The following is a 20,228-nucleotide window of genomic DNA, read 5'->3' as shown; positions in this document are numbered from 1 at the left end:
AGCCAACACAGAGCCAGGAAATAATTTTTCGCAAGCCTGCTGTAACACTTAGCTGGCTGCGTATGAATTAGGAGGACTACTACACCCAGCACAGACCCAGAACACTGAGGACAGTCACAGGCAGCCCAAATAGATTTTTTTCCCCAAATGTTTTTGCAAAGGCCCACTGCCTATATTCAATAAATATATCTCTTCTCTCTCTGCGTCACCGCTACTGGCCCTGGAGTATGTCAAATAACTGCAGAGTGTTGCACTGTGGACTGGAATACAGCGGTGATTTAACAGCCAACACAGAGCCAGGAAATAATTTTGCGCAAGCCTGCTGTAACACTTAGCTGGCTGCGTATGAATTAGGAGGACTACTACACCCAACACAGACCCAGAACACTGAGGACAGTCACAGGCAGTCCAAATAGATTTTTTTCCCAAAATGTTTTTGCAAAGGCCCACTGCCTATATTCAATAAATATGTGTTCTGTCCCTGCCTCACAATATATGTCTTCTGTCCCTGCCTAACCACCACTTCTGGCCCTGGAGTATTACTGCAGGGCACAATGCTCTGCACGGCCGATATACAAAAAAAAAATGTGCAACACTGCAAAAAGCAGCCTCCACAGTACTGCACACGGTTAGATGTGGCCCTAAGAAGGACTGTTGGGGTTCTTGAAGCCTAAAATACTCCTAACGCTCTCCCTATAGCAACTCCACCAAGACAGCACTTTCCCTAAACTATGTCAGAACGCATCTGTGGCGAGCCGCGGGAGGGGCCGATTTTTATACTCGGGTGACACCTGATCTCGCCAGCCACTCACTGCAGGGGGGTGGTATAGGGCTTGAACGTCGCAGGGGGAAGTTGTAATGCCTTCCCTGTCTTTCTATTGGCCAGAAAAGCGCGCTAACGTCTCAGAGATGAAAGTGAAAGTAACTCGAACATCGCGTGGTACTTGTCACGAGTAACGAGCATCTCGAACACGCTAATACTCGAACGAGTATCAAGTTCGGACGAGTACGTTCGCTCATCTCTAATAATCTTATATTTATCAGTGTTAAACCTCATTTGTCACTTTGCTGTCCAAACCCGCAACTTATCCAGATTCATTACATTCTGTCCTCTCTTCTGTTAAAGGGGTTTTCGAGGGAGAATATTACTGATGACCTATCCTCAGGGTAGGGGTTCATCGCTCAGGACCCCAACCGATCAGCTGAGCGAGCGCATGCGGTCAACGCCGCAAATACATAAAGGTCGGAGCTAGAGCAGTGGAAGTCTCCGTGCAGACCTCCGTGTAGGGGCCGGTGCTTGTAACTGCAGAGACAGCTCTCATTGAAATCAATGCATGTTGTTCCTGCAGTTACAAGCGCCGGCGACTACACAGGGGTCGTTGCAGAGGTTTCCATTGCTTCAGCTCCGGCCTCTGTGTAATTGTGGCACTGACAGCATGCGCCCGCTCAGCTAATCGATCGCGGTAAACTATTGATGAGCTATCCTGAGGATCGGTCATTGGTAGTGTTCTCCCTCGAAATATATGTTGTCTTGACTATGGGAATGCACAGTTCACTGTGTATCGCTTCTGTTTCTTTTTGCTATGTTTTAGAGTTTCAAAAGTGCAATTTTTGTTAGCACACATCCTTGTTTCCTTTTTGGTTCATATTAACCATTAGATTGGTGCAGTGACTTTCAATGGAGGATACTGCCGACTCTCAATGATATAACACTAATGTAACTTGCTTACCGTGGCAATCCTGTGGTTATCAGTGGTCATTGATTAATATCTATATCTATGAAAATGCAGTGACTAAACTGAAACAGGCAGGAATAGGGGAAACTAATTATAAATGCAAATAAAAACAATACTCAATAACTAGAGATGAGTGAATCTACTCGGTTCGGGTGTTTTTGCACTCGAGCACTGCTTTTTCCGAGTAACTCACTACTCAGAACAAAAGATTCGGGGGGCGCCGGGGGTGAGCGGGGGGTTGCAGAGGGGAGTGGGGGGGGGGGGAGAGAGCTCCCCCCTGTTCCCCACTGCTACCCCCCACTCCACCACGCCGCCCCCTGGCGCCCCCCAAATCTTTTCATCCGAGTAGTGAGTTACTCGGAAAAAGCGGTGCTCGAGTTCAAAAACACCCGAACCGAGTAGATTCGCTCATCTCTATCAATAATACAATAAGTTATTTTTATCTTGTAATGGGTAAGAATAAATGTAAACATTATATTCAATATATACATTAAAGTATACTTGACTTCTCAGTTGACATTTCAGAACAGGCTGCTGTGTTTACATGAGGAATAACACTATTTCTGGACATAACATGACTTGTATGCTGCATTAGTCACCAGTTTACTTCTCCTGCAGGCTGTATCTGAAATTTTCAGTTTTTGCTAAAGTGTTGGGAGCAATCTAGCTTTTCTGCTGTCTTCTATACACTGCACATGTAGAAAATGGGCACATTCTGCTCCCTAACCCTTTGAGGCACACGCAGAGAAATAACATCATCATAGAGGACAATAAAAAAGCACTAAGCAATGTAAATGTGATTTTAGTATTAGCAGTAAATCACCCACCGGTTTGCTACAGGCAGTTCTATGTGAGCATCACTCCCTCCCCCCTCTCCTCTCTACAAACCTCTATGGGTAGCATCAGTCATAACCCTTCTCCACTTGTCTGTCTTGTTATTTGTGTTACTACAAATGGGCAACCCTTAACAACAGGCAGTGGACGACAAGTTAGAAAGAATGTAGACACCCAGTAGCCAACACTTTAGGATGATTTTTCAGTAAAAGAAAGGTCATCTCAGATAAAATGGTTTGCACTTTTACTAGTTATCACATTGGCTATCATATAAGCTGTTTAAAAATGCTGTGCCCATTTAAGGATCCATTGCACAGGCAGATAGTTAATTGCCCACAATAAATTTCCAATCAATAATATAACACCTCTATCAGCACTTGTTGGTTTTACATTTACATGTTGAAATCATCATGCGGTTCGGACGAATGATTGTTTGTACAAAGCAGTTTACATTAATATTGTTGGCATCCCCTATATACATGTAGCTAGTATCTGTAACAATCCTCATGCAATAGGGCAAACTAATATTACCCATGGCTTGTTCTTGGACACTAGGCTGTAATTAATTGCAAAGGTGACTGAGCTAAGGAGGAAATGGGATATATTTAATTACTTTGTTTTCAGCAATTACTTATTAGGCCTTAGTCAGACAGGCGTTTTTTCGCGCGATTTGCGCATGCGTCCGGTGATTTCTTAAAACCATTGCTTTGCAATGGTATCGGACACATGAGCGCTTTTTATGCGCTCGTCCAATAAATTATAGAACAGAAATCGCAGATCGCACCTATCTGCGATCTGCGATTCCTGTTCTATTCTCTATATGCGCTCAATGGGGCCGGCGGCAGCAGCGCCGACCCCATTGAAAACATATAGAAGACAAATCATTCTTCTCTGCGACAGCTGTAACAGCTGGGGCAGAGAAGAACGATGTTTGCCCATTGAATTCAATGGAGCCGTCCTGCAGTGGGTGCGAAGGGGGTGTGAGTCAGACCTGCCCCCTGATTGGCTCAGCGCTGAGCCAATCAGAGGCAGGTCTGACTCACACCCATTCATGAATTCATGAATGGGTGTGAGTCAGACCTGCCTCTGATTGGCTCAGCGCTGAGCCAATCAGTGGGCAGGTCTGACTCACACCCCCTTCGCACCCACTGCAGGCCGGCCGCGGGGAACTCCGGCTGCCGGGAGCAGGTGAGTATATATATTTTTTTTATTTTAACACTTTTCTGGATGAATTGCAGGGAAGGGCTTATATATTTAAGCCCTTCCCGACAATTCATCCCACACTCGCCCGCAGCGCTTTGCTTTCAATGGAGCCGGCTGTATTGCCGGCTCCATTGAATGCAATGCGCTGGACAGCTCCGGCCCGTTTCTAATGAAACGCGGCTAGGAGCAGATTTTCGGGCGATTTTCAGGCACCGGTCACGCGATTTGAGGATGCGCATCCGTCATGCGATCCGCAAATCGTGCGAAAAAACGCCCGTCTGACTAAGGCCTTAGATAGTGTTTTAAACTTCCTAATGAATCATGCTTTAACCCCTTCCCTCCATATGACGTAAGGGTACGTCATGGCTGCGGGTACTTCCCACAAGTGGACGTACCCTTACGTCATGTGGATAGGGCGAAATCATAAGCAATATATGTAGATCGCAGCATGGGAAGGGTTCACAGATGTTATCGGGCTCTCGCGATATAATCGCAGAGAGCCCGGCTGGTTGCTATGGTATCAGGACGCCACCTACAGGCGTCCTGTATTACCATTGCCTATGATCGCTTTAATAAGAGATAAGGCATTGCAGGAGAGAAGTCCTGCAATGCTTTATCATAGCTGACATTGTGTAAGTCCCTCAGAGGGACACAAAAGGTGTAAAAAAAAGATCAAAATAATGGGGCTTTTTCCTCATATAACCATTAAAAACTCCACACATTTGGTATTGTCGTATTCGTAAAGACACGTACAATAAGTTGAACATGCCTTTTATCCTGCATAGCAAAAAGCTTAAAGGGGTTGTCCCGCGCCGAAACGTTTTTTTTTTTTTTTCAATAGCCCCCCCGTTCGGCGCGAGACAAACCCGATGCAGGGGTTTAAAAAAAAAAACGGATAGTACTTACCCGAATCCCCGCGCTCCGGTGACTTCTTACTTACCTTGCGAAGATGGCCGCCGGGATCTTCACCCTCGGTGGACCGCAGGTCTTCTGTGCGGTCCATTGCCGATTCCAGCCTCCTGATTGGCTGGAATCGGCACACATGACGGGGCGGAGCTGCGAGGAGCAGCTCTCTGGCACGAGCGGCCCCATTCAGAAGGGAGAAGACCGGACTGCGCAAGCGCGTCTAATCGGGCGATTAGACGCTGAAAATTAGATGGCACCATGGAGACGAGGACGCTAGCAACGGAACAGGTAAGTGAATCATTTCTGTATGGCTCATAATTAATGCACAATGTATATTACAAAGTGCATTAATATGGCCATACAGAAGTGTATACCCCAACTTTGTTTCGCGGGACAACCCCTTTAAAAAAAAAAAAAACGCTAAAAAAGTGAAGCGAAATGCTAATTTTTTGTATTTTGCCTCCCAAAAAACGCAATAAAAGTGATCAAAAAAAGGAATGCACCCCAAAATGATACCAATAAAAACTACAGCTTGTCTCGCAAAAAGTCCTTACAGATCTCCGTACATGGAAAAATAAAAAAATATAAGACTTTGAATGCAGCAATTTAGAAAAAAAAAAGATTTCCAAAAAAAGAGTTTTTATTGCAGAAAAGAGGAAAAACCTAAAAAAATGAGAATTTTTTGTATCCTTATAATCGTACTGACCCGCAGAAAAAAAAGGATTGTGTGATTTATGCTGCATAATTAACGATTTTAAAAAATCTGTTGCAGAATTAATGCGTTTTCTCTCTCTGCGATCATAAAAAATGTAATAAAAATTTTATTATATTGTCTATGTACCCAAAAATGGCACCAATAAAAACTGCAGTTCGCCACACAAGAAACAAGCCCTTACACGGCCATGTTGACGGAAAAATCAAAAAATTATGGCTTTTGAAAAATGGAGATTAAAATCCACCAAAAATCGTTGCGTCCTTAATAGAGATGAGCGAGCACCAAAATGCTCGGGTGCTCGTTACTCGGGACGAAAATTTCGCGATGCTCGAGGGTTCGTTTCGAATAACGAACCCCATTGAAATCAATGGGCGACCCGAGCATTTTTGTATATCGCCGATGCTCGCTAAGGTTTCCATTTGTGAAAATCTGGGCAATTCAAGAAAGTGATGGGAACGACACAGCAACGGATAGGGCAGGCGAGGGGCTACATGTTGGGCTGCATCTCAAGTTCCCAGGTCCCACTATTAAGCCACAATAGCGGCAAGAGTGGCCCCCCCTCCCAACAATTTTTACTTCTGAAAAGCCCGCATTAGTAATGCATACCTTAGCTAAGCACCACACTACCTCCAACAAAGCACAATCACTGCCTGCATGACACTCCGCTGCCACTTCTCCTGGGTTATATGCTGCCCAACCCCCCCCCCCCCCCGCACGACCCAGTGTCCACAGCACACACCAAAGTGTCCCTGTGCAGCCTTCAGCTGCCCTCATGCCACACCACCCTAATGTCTATTTATAAGTGCGTCTGCCATGAGGAGGAACCGCAGGCACACACTGCAGAGGGTTGGCATGGCTAGGCAGCGACCCTCTTTAAAAGGGGCGGGGCGATAGCCCACAATGCTGTAAAGAAGCAATGAGAAATACAATCCTGTGCCACCTCCATCAGGAGCTGCACACGTGGGCATAGCAATGGGGAACCTATGTGCCACACACTATTCATTCTGTCAAGGTGTCTGCATGCCCCAGTCAGACCGCGGTTTTTTATAAATAGTCACAGGCAGGTACAACTCCGCAATGGGAATTCCGTGTGCACCCACAGCATGGGTGGCTCCCTGGAACCCACCGGCTGTACATAAATGTATCCCATTGCAGTGCCCATCACAGCTGAGGTAATGTCATGTTAAATGCTGGTGGGCTTCGGCCCACACTGCATGCCCCAGTCAGACTGGGGTTCTTTAGAAGTGGACACATGCAGTTACAACTCCGTGGGGACCGACAGCATGGGTGGATGCCAGGAAGCCACCGGCGGTACATAAATATATCCCATTGCATTGCCCATCACAGCTGAGGTAATGTCATGTTAAATGCAGGTGGGCTTCGGCCCACACTGCATGCCCCAGTCAGACTGGGGTTCTTTAGAAGTAGACACATGCAGTTACAACTCCCTGTGGACCCACAGCATGGGTAGCTCCCTGGAACCCACCGGCGGTACATAAATATATCCCATTGCAGTGCCCATCACAGCTCAGGTAATGTCATGTTTAATGCAGGTGGGCTTCGGCCCACACTGCATGCCCCAGTCAGACTGGGGTTCTTTAGAAGTGGACACATGCAGTTACAACTCCGTGTGGACCGACAGTATGGGTGGGTGCCAGGAAGCCACCGGCGGTACATAAATATATCCCATTGCATTGCCCTGCACAGCTGAGGTAACGTCAGATAAAATACAGGTGGGCTTCGGCCCACACTGCATGCCCCAGTCAGACCGGGGTTTTTAATACATAGACACAGGCAGTTACAACTCCCTAATGTGAGGTCCGTGTGGACCGACAGCATGGGTGGCTCCCTGGAACCCACTGGCGGTACAAAAATATATCCCATTGCAGTGCCCTGGACAGCAGAGCTAACGTCTGATTAAATACAGGTGGGCTTCGGCCCAAACTACATGCCCCAGTTAGGCTCGAGTTCTTTATAAGTATACACAGGCACGTACATCTCCCTAATGGGACCGACAGCATGGGTGGGTCCCAGGAAGCCACCGGCGGTACATAAATATATCCCATTGCAGTGCCCAGCACAGCTGATGTAACGTCAGCTTTAATGCAGGTGGGCAAAAAAAATTAATTGGATTACACTGTAGGCGAGGGCCCAAAAAAATTGGTGTACCAACAGTACTAATGTACCTCAGAAAAATTGCCCATGCCCAACCAAGAGGGCAGGTGAAACCCATTAATCGCTTTGGTTAATGTGGCTTAATTTGTTCAGGTGCAAGTTTTAATGCTTTAATGAGCATTAAAACGTATAAAAATTGTTTACAAAAATTATATGACTGAGCCTTGTGAGCCTAAGAAAAATTGCCCGTTCGGCGTGATTACGTGAGGTTTCAGGAGGAGGAGCAGGAGGAGGAGGATGAATAGAATACACAGATTGATGAAGCTAAAAGGTCCCCGTTTTTGATGGTGATAGAGAACGATGCTTCCATCCGCGGGTGCAGCCTACGTATTGTTTAGGTATCGCTGCTGTCCGCTAGTGGAGAAGAGAAGTCTGGGGAAATCCAGGCTTTGTTCATCTTGATGAGTGTAAGCCTGTCGGCACTGTCGGTTGACAGGCGGGTACGCTTATCCGTGATGATTCCCCCAGCCGCACTAAACACCCTCTCTGACAAGACGCTAGCCGCAGGACAAGCAAGCACCTCCAGGGCATACAGCGCGAGTTCAGGCCACGTGTCCAGCTTCGACACCCAGTAGTTGTAGGGGGCAGAGGCGTCACGGAGGACGGTCGTGCGATCGGCTACGTACTCCCTCACCATCTTTTTACAGTGCTCCCGCTGACTCAGCCTTGACTGGGGAGCAGGGACACAGTCTTGCTGGGGAGCGAGAAAGCTGTCAAAGGCCTTAGAGAGTGTTCCCCTGCCTGTGCTGTACATGCTGCCTGATCTCCGCGCCTTCCCTGCTAGCTGGCCCTCGGAACTGCGCCTTCGGCCACTAGCGCTGTCGGATGGGAATTTTACCATCAGTTTGTCCGCCAGGGTCCTGTGGTATAGCATCACTCTCGAACCCCTTTCCTCTTCCGGTATGACAGTGGAAAGGTTCTCCTTATACCGTGGGTCGAGCAGTGTGTACACCCAGTAATCCGTAGTGGCCAGAATGCGTGTAACGCGAGGGTCACGAGAAAGGCATCCTAACATGAAGTCAGCCATGTGTGCCAGGGTACCTGTACGCAACACATGGCTGTCCTCACTAGGAAGATCACTTTCAGGATCCTCCTCCTCCTCCTCTGGCCATACACGCTGAAAGGATGACAGGCAAGCAGCATGGGTACCCTCAGCAGTGGGCCAAGCTGTCTCTTTCCCCTCCTCCTCATCCTCCTCATGCTCCTCCTCCTCCTCAACGCGCTGAGATATAGAAAGGAGGGTGCTCTGACTATCCAGCGACATACTGTCTTCCCCCGCCTCCGTTTCCGAGCGCAAAGCGTCTGCCTTTATGCTTTGGAGGGAACTTCTCAAGAGGCATAGCAGAGGAATGGGGACGCTAATGATTGCAGCATCGCCGCTCACCATCTGGGTAGACTCCTCAAAGTTTCCAAGGACCTGGCAGATGTCTGCCAACCAGGCCCACTCTTCTGTAAAGAATTGAGGAGGCTGACTCCCACTGCGCCGCCCATGTTGGAGTTGGTATTCCACTATAGCTCTACGCTGCTCATAGAGCCTGGCCAACATGTGGAGCGTAGAGTTCCACTGTGTGGGCACGTCGCACAGCAGTCGGTGCACTGGCAGATTAAACCGATGTTGCAGGGTACGCAGCGTGGCAGCGTCCGTCTTGGAGTTGCGGAAATGTGCGCTGACCCGGCGCACCTTTCCGAGCAGGTATGACAAGTGTGGGTAGCTTTTCAGAAAGCGCTGAACCACCAAAGTAAAGACATGGGCCAGGCATGGCACGTGCGTGAGGCTGCCGAGCTGCAGAGCCTCCACCAGGTTACGGCCGTTGTCACACACGACCATGCCCAGTTGGAGGCTCAGCGGCACATGCCAGCGGTCAGTCTGCTCTGTCAGACCCTGCAGCAGTTCGTGGGCCATGTGCCTCTTCTCTCCAAAGCTGAGTAGTTTCAGCACGGCCTGCTGACGCTTGCCCACCGCTGTGCTGCCGTGCCGTGCGACACCGACTGCTGGCGACATGCTGCTGCTGACACATCTTGATTGCGAGACAGAGGTTGCGTAGGAGGAGGAGGAGGGGGAGGGTGGTTTAGTGGAGGAAGCATACACCGCCGCAGATACCAGCACCGAGCTGGGGCCCGCAATTCTGAGGGTGGGTAGGACGTGAGCGGTCCCAGGCTCTGACTCTGTCCCAGCCTCCACTAAATTCACCCAATGTGCCGTCAGGGAGATATAGTGGCCCTGCCCGCCTGTGCTTGTCCACGTGTCCGTTGTTAAGTGGACCTCGGCAGTAACCGCGTTGGTGAGGGCGCGTACAATGTTGCGGGAGACGTGGTCGTGCAGGACTGGGACGGCACATCGGGAAAAGTAGTGGCAACTGGGAACTGAGTAGCGCGGGGCCGCCGCCGCCATCATACCTTTGAAAGCCTCCGTTTCCACAACCCTATACGGCAGCATCTCCAGGCTGATAAATTTGGCTATGTGCATGTTTAACGCTTGAGCGTGCGGGTGCGTGGCGGCATACTTGCGCTTGCGCTCCAACACTTGCGCTAGCGACGGCTGGACGGTGCGCTGAGAGACATTGGTGGATGGGGCCGAGGACAGCGGAGGTGAGGGTGTGGGTGCACGCCAGGAGACGGTAGTGCCTGTGTCCTGAGAGGGGGGTTGGATCTCAGTAGCAGGTTGGGGCACAGGGGGAGAGGCAGCGGTGCAAACTGGAGGCGGTGAACGACCTTCGTCCCACCTTGTGGGGTGCTTGGCCATCATATGTCTGCGCATGCTGGTGGTGGTGGCTCCCCGGCTGATCTTGGCGCGACAAAGGTTGCACACCACTGTTCGTCGGTCGTCTGCACTCTCAGTGAAAAACTGCCAGACCTCTGAGCACCTCGGCCTCTGCCGGGTGGCAGGGCGTGAGGGCGCGCTTTGGGAAACAGTTGGTGGATTATTCGGTCTGGCCCTGCCTCTACCCCTGGACACCGCACTGCCACTTCCAACCTGCCCTGCTGCTGCACTTGCCTCCCCCTCTGAAGACCTGTCCTCAGTAGGCGTAGCAAACCAGGTGGGGTCAGTCACCTCATCGTCCTGCTGCTCTTCCTCCGAATCCTCTGTGCGCTCCTCCCTCGGACTTACTCCAATTACTACTACTTGAGTGATAGACATCTGTGTCTCATCGTCGTCGTCCTCCTCACCCACTGAAAGCTTTTGAGACAGTTGCCGGAAGCCCCCAGCCTCATCCCCCGGACCCCGGGAACTTTCCAAAGGTTGGGCATCGGTCACGACAAACTCCTCCAGTGGGAGAGGATTCGGAACCATTGCTGCCCATTCTGGGCAGGGGCCATAGAACAGTTCCTGGGAGTCTGCGTGCTCCTCAGAATGTGTCATTGTAATGGAGTGAGGAGGCTGGGAGGAAGGAGGAGCAGCAGCCAGAGGATTCAGAGTTGCAGCAGTGGACGGCGCAGAACTCTGTGTGGTCGATAGATTGCTGGATGCACTTTCTGCCATCCACGACAGGACCTGCTCACACTGCTCATTTTCTAATAAAGGTCTACCGCGTGGACCCATTAATTGAGAGATGAATGTGGGGATGCCAGAAACGTGCCTCTCTCCTAATCCCGCAGCAGTCGGCTGCGATACACCTGGATCAGGAGCTCGGCCTGTGCCCACACCCTGACTTGGGCCTCCGCGTCCTCGCCCGCATCCACGTCCACGTCCTCTAGGCCTACCCCTACCCCTCAGCATGGTGTATTACCAGTAGTGCAGAAACAGAACGCTGTAATTAAATGTGCCGCTTATTGGCCTGTGGTTGGAGGCTGACTTCGCTTACGGAACGCACAGCAGAGCCAGGAAATAATTTTGTGCACGCCTGCTGTAACACTTAGCTGGCTGCGTATTAATTAGGACTACTACCCCCAGCACAGACGCAGTACACTGAGGACGGTCACAGGCAGCCCAAGTAGAAAGTTTTTTCCCAAATTTTTTTTGGAAAAGCCCACTGCCTATATAGACAGTATATCTCTTTCACTGTCCTTGCCTCAGCACTACTGGCCCTATACTATGTAAAATTACTGCAGACTGTTTCCCTCTAGACAGGATGACAGCGGTGATGTAACGGCCAACGCAGAGCCAGGAAAGAATTTTGCGCAAGCCTGCTGTAACACTTAGCTGGCTGCGTATTAATTAGGACTACTACCCCCAGCAGAGACGCAGTACACTCAGGACGGTCACAGGCAGCCCAAATAGAATGCTTTTTCCCAAATTTTTTTGGAAAAGCCCACTGCCTATATAGACAGTATACGTCTTTCACCTTTTTCACTGTCCCTGCCTCATCTCAGCACTACTGGCCCTATACTATGTAAAATTACTGCAGACTGTTTCCCTCTGGACAGGATGACAGCGGTGATGTAACGGCCAACGCAGAGCCAGGAAAGAATTTTGTGCAAGCCTGCTATAACACTTAGCTGGCTGCGTATTAATTAGGACTACTACCCCCAGCAGAGATGCAGTACACTCAGGACGGTCACAGGCAGCCCAAATAGAATGTTTTTTCCCAAATTTCTTTGGAAAAGCCCACTGCCTATATAGACAGTATATGTCTTTCACCTTTTTCACTGTCCCTGCCTCAGCACTACTGGCCCTATACTATGTAAAATTATTGCAGACTGAAGACGCAATGCTCTGGACGGCCGATATACAAAAAAAAAAAAAAGTGCAACACTGCAAAAAGCAGCCTCAACAGTACTGCACACGGTCAGATGTGGCCCTAAGAAGGACCGTTGGGGTTCTTGAAGCCTAAAATAACTCCTAACGCTCTCCCTATAGCAGCTCCGGCACCAACAGCACTTTCCCTGAACTATGTCAGAATGCAGCTGTGGCGAGCCGCGGGAGGGGCCGATTTATATACTCGGGTGACACCTGATCTCGCCAGCCACTCACTGCAGGGGGGTGGTATAGGGCTTGAACGTCGCAGGGGGAAGTTGTAATGCCTTCCCTGTCTTTCTATTGGCCAGAAAAGCGTGCTAACGTCTCAGAGATGAAAGTGAAAGTAACTCTAACATCGCGTGGTGCTCGCCTCTAGTAACGAGCATCTCGAACACGCTAATACTCGAACGAGTATCAAGCTCGGACGAGTACGTTCACTCATCTCTAGTCCTTAAGCACAAAATAGGCCATGTCCTTAAGGGGTTAATATGCAGTTTGAAGGACTTCACTACTGGAGTTAATGGTAAGTTGACATCCAGAAATGGGATACCCTTTATAGTCAATAAAACTAAATGTAGTGCTTGCATAATCTATCTAAAAAGTTGAATTGTGAGTGTGCCATGTGTCAGATGAAGACAGCATCCCAGAACAAGAAAGCAAGGGTTGGGGGTTACTATGGAGGTGGCAGGTATTTAAGGAACATATGGAGATGTTCATGAAACTCTTATGGAAATCTGCGGCTGACGCAAATAAGTGCTGAATAGAAATGGTGAAGACAACTATGACTATGGCACAACCTAAAGCCACTGAGATAAGCCAAGCAGAGATGTTGTGGTATAGTATAAAGGATCATTTTATTTAGAACCAGGCAGTAATGTATTTTGAGGCATATACCTCTTCATTCGACAGCTAGACAATGTGTTTGGCTATGATTTAATTCATCATAGTCCAAAGGTGCAAATTGATCATAACCAGTGGTGGTTAGCGGGGTATATTAGTGGCTGTGAGGATGACATTTAAACTTGGAGCGTGGGTGAAAAAGTTTTACCTTTGTACACTTGTATTTCTGCACTTTCACAAAACTTCTGACAATTCATAGAGACGTCAGAAGTTTTGATTAGTTGAGGTCCAGGTGGTGAGGAAGGTGAAGAAGTGTTGAGCGGAAACCTGTCTTTTCTTGCTAGCTGAAGTCGGACTCAAAGACCTTCATTTTCAGCTAGCAAGGAAGGTAAGTAGAAGCAAGCAAAACTAAACATAAAGTGGTGAGCACTATTCTATAAAGTTATTTACAATAATATCTCCACTCCCTACCCAATGTCCACGTGCAGATTTTAATTATAAAATGTCTCCTGCGCGGGAGATCCGCAGCTCCAGAAGCCCATAGGGATGCATTAGCATCCATTGGGCATATAAATGCATAAGGATGTGATTTTTTTTCCCCATGGCATGTGGGTCGCATGCACGGGAAGAAATTACAGCATGCTCCATTTTCCCACGGATGTTCGGCACAGGCGGCTCCCACGGCTTCCATTGAAGTCAATGGAAGCTGTCTGGACGCGCAGCACACCCGCAGCTCTTTTTGTACTGTGCCGCGGATCTGTGGGAGAGCAGGAGATTAAAAAAAAGGTGTGCATGGTGCATGCATGCGGCACGCTGCTGGCGTGCCGAGCACATCCGCCGGGCAGAAGAAAAAAGATCCGTCGGCGATGGACGGGAGACCTGCAGCATCCGGACAGGTGAGTATGCTGTCATTTTTGGCCTCATGACTGCAGACACGGGTGAAAACCGCTGCAGGATTCCATCGTGCGTTCCCGTGGACATGAGGCCTTAGTCTACCAGGGAAATTTTAAAATAATATGCAATATTTATTCTTATTTTTTTCCTAAACCTGGGGTGTGTCCTATAGTCAGGTTAAAAGAAATGCCACGCAATAATCTCATACTATTCATTTATGCATAACATGTGCCTTAATAAAATACATACACGTGAATCAAATTTTGCCCACACATAAAATGCCCGTTTTCCCTCAATAAAGTGGTAATTTTAGAGCATTTACTCTAAAAATGTGAAAATATCTATTTCAAATCCCAAACGCACACATTTATGACCTACGAAGGTAAGCTAATGGCAAATAATAAATAATCAAATAGCGGGAGATTTAGAAACAAATCTGGTTAATGTGGAATTACTCCACGTGTTAATCCATCTCCAATAACAGCGAGCTCCACACAAAAAGCACTTCACTTAAAGCAGCAGTGATTTAATAGTGTTCAGTGCAAGACTCTGCTAAATATAGTATGGGACCAACCTGATGAAGTACGAGCATAATTTACAGCCCTGCAAAGTAACCGCAGGCACAGAACGCAATCAGACAAGACAATTAAACAAATAATATATTCACATACACACTTCTCCAAACACTCAAAGACAACACAGGTAAGAGTAAATCAGACCCCATCAATTGCTAGCAATAATCAGCGCACACAAAGCCCCATCTGTTTAAGACTTTACTTTTTTTTTTTAGCTTCTGCTAATTGGCTACACTTGCTTGTTGCATTCACTTTTTACAAGAACGGGAAGAAAGCTTGCTTTCACTCTACCATAGGTGTTTTATCCCAGTGTCGCCTGCTGGCTGCTGGTCCGGAGGTCCAAATGCTTAGTTCTACAAGGAGCTTCCCAAAATCCTCATACTCTGCTGTTCTTTTTTGTTTTTTTTTCTCCAAGCTGTTCTTTACACATAATTTTTGGGGGTGTTCTTTTACTTAGAAATTGTTTAGCATTTTTAACAGTGTTTTTTGTAACACTTTTTTTTTTTTATAACACGTTTTTTCTGATGTTTTTGAAGTCCTATAGAAATTACTATGGGAAAAATAACTAAAAAAAAAACAATACTTGAGCCGCTCTCACACTGGATGCAATAAGCGTGGCGGTCCAAATGGCGCACTAATTGCGGTACAACGCTCCTGTTGATTGGGACTCGCAGACCTGAGCTCAAATGCAGCGTTTCAACACCGTGATTTACGGTAGCTGTCTGTTCTATTTTTGTACGTTTTCACATTTTGTAGCGCACCACATCACCCATCACAATGATGGGGTGTGTTAAAAACGTTGTCAAATGCTTCGACATGCATTCAAAAATGCAGCTTGAAATCGCGGGAAAATGCCGCAATTTCTAACACAGTGTTTTGTGAACGCATGTTTGAGAGTGGTCTTCGAGCATACTGAAAAAATGCTCAGTAATATCAGGTTGCATTAAAAAACGCAAAAAAAGCTGTTAAAAACACCATAAGAAAAAAAAATGTGTAAAACCACTATGAGGCCGCTTTCACACAGCCATAGAAATTGCACAAGATTTGTGCAATGCGAGATGCAGAAATCTCGCACGAATATGAACCTTATTCTTGTCCTATTCTTGGACGTTCCCTTAGAATGCCTTGGCCATTGTTTTCAATGGGGCCAGAAAGACATCGCATGGCGTGCGGCGTGCTTGCTAGTGCGATGTGAGGTTTCCCATTTCAGCCACACCAGAGAATCGTAACTGTACTGGAGTGGTGGGAGGCATTTGTGACACAAAAACGCCTCGCATCCACAGAGACAGTGAATGAGCGCAATATTGAGTCGAGTTTCACAGCCCGATGCAGCCCAGCAACTAGTGCTATTACACGAATGTTGATCCCCTCATCCAGCCAGCAACCTGCTCCAGGGGTATTTCTGAGGCAAACAGCAAAATAGTGCCCCCTCAAAGAAAAATTATATATACAGGGTGCAATCAAAAAGATGATTCCAGCGCTATATCTCAACACTCGTGTCCTATATTGAAATAACAACAGGATACTTGAATAGGAAGGCATGGATGCACCACATGATGTTCTGGTGTACAGACTCCTTGCTTCAGTCGTAGCAGCGGTTCCATGGGACTTAGGCCAATGTCCACGGGCAAAATAGAATTCGTAAAACTGTGTGGGTGTCCGGCACACGTGATTCACGGCCATAGGGAATCATTGGACACCCGCAGGTAATTAAATACCTGCCGATGTCATTTTTCCCTGGTGCGAGGATCGCACGTGCAGGAAAACACCCACAGCATGCTCCATTTCAGATAGTTTTCCAGCATGGACGTCTCCTGCGACTTCCATTGAAGCCTGTGGAAGCCGTTCGGTCCCGCGACACAGACGCAGCTGTGCCACAGGACCGCGGGAATGCAGGAATTTTTTTTTTAAAGTGCACAGCACATGCGTGCAGCATGCTGCTGGTGTGCTGAGCACATCACCTGGGCCAAAGAAAAAAGATCCAGCCGCGATTGAGGGGCGACCCGCAGCATCTGGACAGGTAAGTATCATCTATCTTATGGCCTCATGTCTGCAGGCCAAGAGGGACCCGCTGCGGGATTCTGTACAGGGAATCCGTGCGGCCCGAATTTCCCCGTGGACATGAGGCCTTAGACGAGGAAAGTGCATTTCTGCTTCTCATATGCTGCTTTTCAACTTTGTAATTCAGTTTTACTCTCTATCTCTCACAGGGGTCACAATACAGAATTGTAATCCACATTCTGGGCCATATTTTACGGTTTAGAAAAATGTGGGGTTGATGGGGTACACCCTTGGGGATATAGAGCAGGGAAATTTTAGCTTAGCTGTGGGCACATGTCCCAGTTGCCACCCCCCCCCCCCCATTACTTCCCTGAATAGGAGGAACTACAACTTCCAGCATATCCAGGACAGTATGGGTTAACAGAGAGGGCTGAGCTGTAAGTCACATAATGCCAATATTGTCACTATGAGATATTAGAAGACATTACAGGAAGGAAGTACAAAATAACTACAACTCCCAGCATAATGGGAACTCAGAAGATATTAGGGGAGAGAACTCTAACTCCAAGGTAATATAAAAATTCACATAAAGATCTATAATCACAGGACCTTTACTCTCCACTATGAAGCCCTACCGCTTGTGACATCATTGCAACTCCTTCAGCTGTAGCATACAGTCTAGCTTCCAATGCTGAGCTCCACCTCTTGTGACATCATTGCAGATCCTTAACCTCTCCTCTTCTCATTTGTGCCATGCAGCCCCTCCTTTCTGCTAAGAGGCACCACCTGAGGCAGGAGACTCATCTTGCCTCGTGGTACGGGCTTCCTCGCTCTACTCTATACTGATAATTGGCAAGAATCTCAAAACAACTATCTGGAGATGGGTGTCTCTTGTCTTAGGAGGAGACTCTGGCTTGACTAAAAGCCTAGTCATGTTTCAAGACTCTTTAATGGGTCCAACATTTACTTACAAGGTAGTTTTCTATACTGATGGTGGCTTTAGAGAGAGAGTTTTCTGATCAAAGGAAAGTTAAAATACCAATTTTTGGGAGCAGAAGAGGGAGATCCCTTACAGCGGTTACATGCCCTGCACCTTCTAAGTGCACAATACAACATATTGTCATCTGATTTTCCTATCTACACACATGCTGAAGAATATTAGGTTGGTACATTCACAACTAAGACATATGCTAAAACAGGCATCCTCTAAGAAAGGCACCTTGGAATGGAATTTCTAATAAAAACAGGTGGGATTTCATTTATACTGATATTACACAAAACACCAGCAGCCTTAACAGTGACAAATAAGATAGCACCTTTACAAGGATGCTGTAATTTGCGTAGCAGGTGTGAAAATTTCCAGATGTGAAAACTGGCCTCTGTTCATAATGAAAGCAGGTGCTCACAAGTCATGTAAGTGCACAATACCTGATTATTGCAGTTTAAACCTTCATAACAGTTTATTTTAGGGTACATTTACACATAGCGCAATTGGTGTGGATGCAGTGGCTCCTCCATAATCTTCTTCGTCTGTTTCATGTCAATGTCTTGTCAGTGTCTTGTCTGTGGCATGCATTTGATCTATGTGTATTGGATGGTTGCAGGACTGAGAGGGTTAATGTCTGGTATGTCTAGTCCTGTCTAGTTAATGTATTGATTTGCGTGTATCGTTTGTGCTCAGGTGATAATGCTATGTATATGTGTTTGCAAGAATACAATGCAAGATGGTAGTAGTTGGAGTTGAGTTGAGTAAGTCAGTCAGTGGAAGAAGTCTGGCAGAGAGTCCATGAGATCGGCGGGTGTGTGGAGAAATATGAAGGAAGCCAAGCGACTTCTTTACACTCCACCTGGGCTCATTCTACCCAGGAGACCTCGGTGCTTCTGCTGAGCGCTGAGAGAAGGACAAACCGCTTCGTGGCACGAAGAAGAAAAAATGAGAGTGAGTGTTGACCGGTAGTGAGAGAATTTCCCAGATAACTTGGACTGTGGATTATTCAGACACCCCGAGAATCCTCCCTGTTGCACCACTCTGATTTGTTTCGTGCCAAGACTGCTATGTGGATTTGAGTTCAAGAGTTTACAGTAAACAAGGGGAACCGACCATTCCTGGTTCTTGTTCAGAAAGTTACCCTGTGTGTGGACTACTTTGTTGCGTCTGAGAAATCTGCCACAGAGGACGGGATGGTGGCTTCATGAGTGACAACTGGACTTAAGGTAGCCTAAGCTTACTACCCCTGTGATCTCCCCCAGTGGTAACGTGGTCGGGTCCTAAGCTATCGCCAGGGGAGGAGATGTTAGAGCCCCATGAGAAGGCTTTTCTCTACCCCGCTGTCTTCGCGGCTGTGAGCCCGCTCCTTGGACGCTACATGGATTTTCCAAAATCTGCAACTAAAATCCGCACCTAAAACCACATCTAAATCCGCACCATTGGTGACATGGGTTTTTAGTGTGAATCTGCAGCAACATTCACACCTTTAATTGAAATTGTGAAATCTGTTGGGCCTTATTCACACAAGCATTTTGGTATGGCTAAATTTTAGTCGCAATCTGCTGAGGGGAAAACATAATGCTCATGTAAAAGAGGCCTTAGGCTGCATATTTTGGTGCAGATCTGCACTAAATTCAACTATGTGTAAAGATACCCTTACGGAACACAGGAATAGACAAGTACTAAGGGTGCACTCTGTAGCCATGTCTGGGTCCCCTATATAAATATATCTAGAAATGAGTATATGGCCTCATTCACACGAAGATTTTTACACAGCTACTTAGCCACATAAATACGTCGGCAAAAAATCGCGACCATGTAAAGCATTGGATTCCATTGCATTCATTCACATGAGTGATTTTTGGCCACATGAAAAAATTGGACTGTCAAAAAGAGAACCTCAGCAAACATTTTCGGTCGCTGGCTTTTCATGCTGCGTGAAAATGTAGGTTTTGACCTATCTTTTGACAAAAAACACTGGGAGCTCCCATAGACTCCTGTGGGAGCCAAAAAAGGAAGGGAGGGGGAGTACGTTTACCTGCGTCCGCTTGGAAAAGAATACAGCTGCCACTATTTGAACCTTTAGAAGGCATTCCGAGGATTTCTGCTGACGAACAGAATTCCATGCAGCAGCATACTTTTCCCGCAACACGCCCATGTCAATGGACGAGGAAACGCTAATTAAGCTCGGGACTTGATCGTGGCTATTTTTCATTAATGCAATTTTACGACACGTGCGGCTGGTGTAAAAAGCACTTACGCTCATGTGAATGAGGCCTATGAGTTAGATGGATTGTTTATGCATGCAGCTTTCTCCGTTGCAGTTTATAGGTCGTTACCTCTACATCCGTCATCTACAATGGAGAGAGCCACATGCATTGTTTCCTCCTCTCTGGAGTACTGATTGGGGGTAACCCCCATTCTCCCAATAGGTGAGAGTCCTGGAAGTGGAACTTACTTTGATTTATTATGGCATATACTTAGGACATACCATAAATGTCTCAGATGGGAATACCCTTGCAGCACTTGGAAGTCATTCAGTATGGCAATGTGGCCCTCAGACCACAAGAGGTTGTGTACCCCAGCTTAAGAACATGCCATATTTTTGGCCTTCAGGGCCCAATAATTGTTTTTGTATTTTCCATAGTCACATTCTAAGAGTTATTTTGCATTTTCCTGTTGA

The sequence above is a fragment of the Eleutherodactylus coqui genome, chromosome 7, assembly GCF_035609145.1.
Source record: "Eleutherodactylus coqui strain aEleCoq1 chromosome 7, aEleCoq1.hap1, whole genome shotgun sequence".
Lineage (NCBI taxonomy): Eukaryota > Metazoa > Chordata > Amphibia > Anura > Eleutherodactylidae > Eleutherodactylus > Eleutherodactylus coqui.
This window is presented reverse-complemented; position numbering follows the sequence as displayed.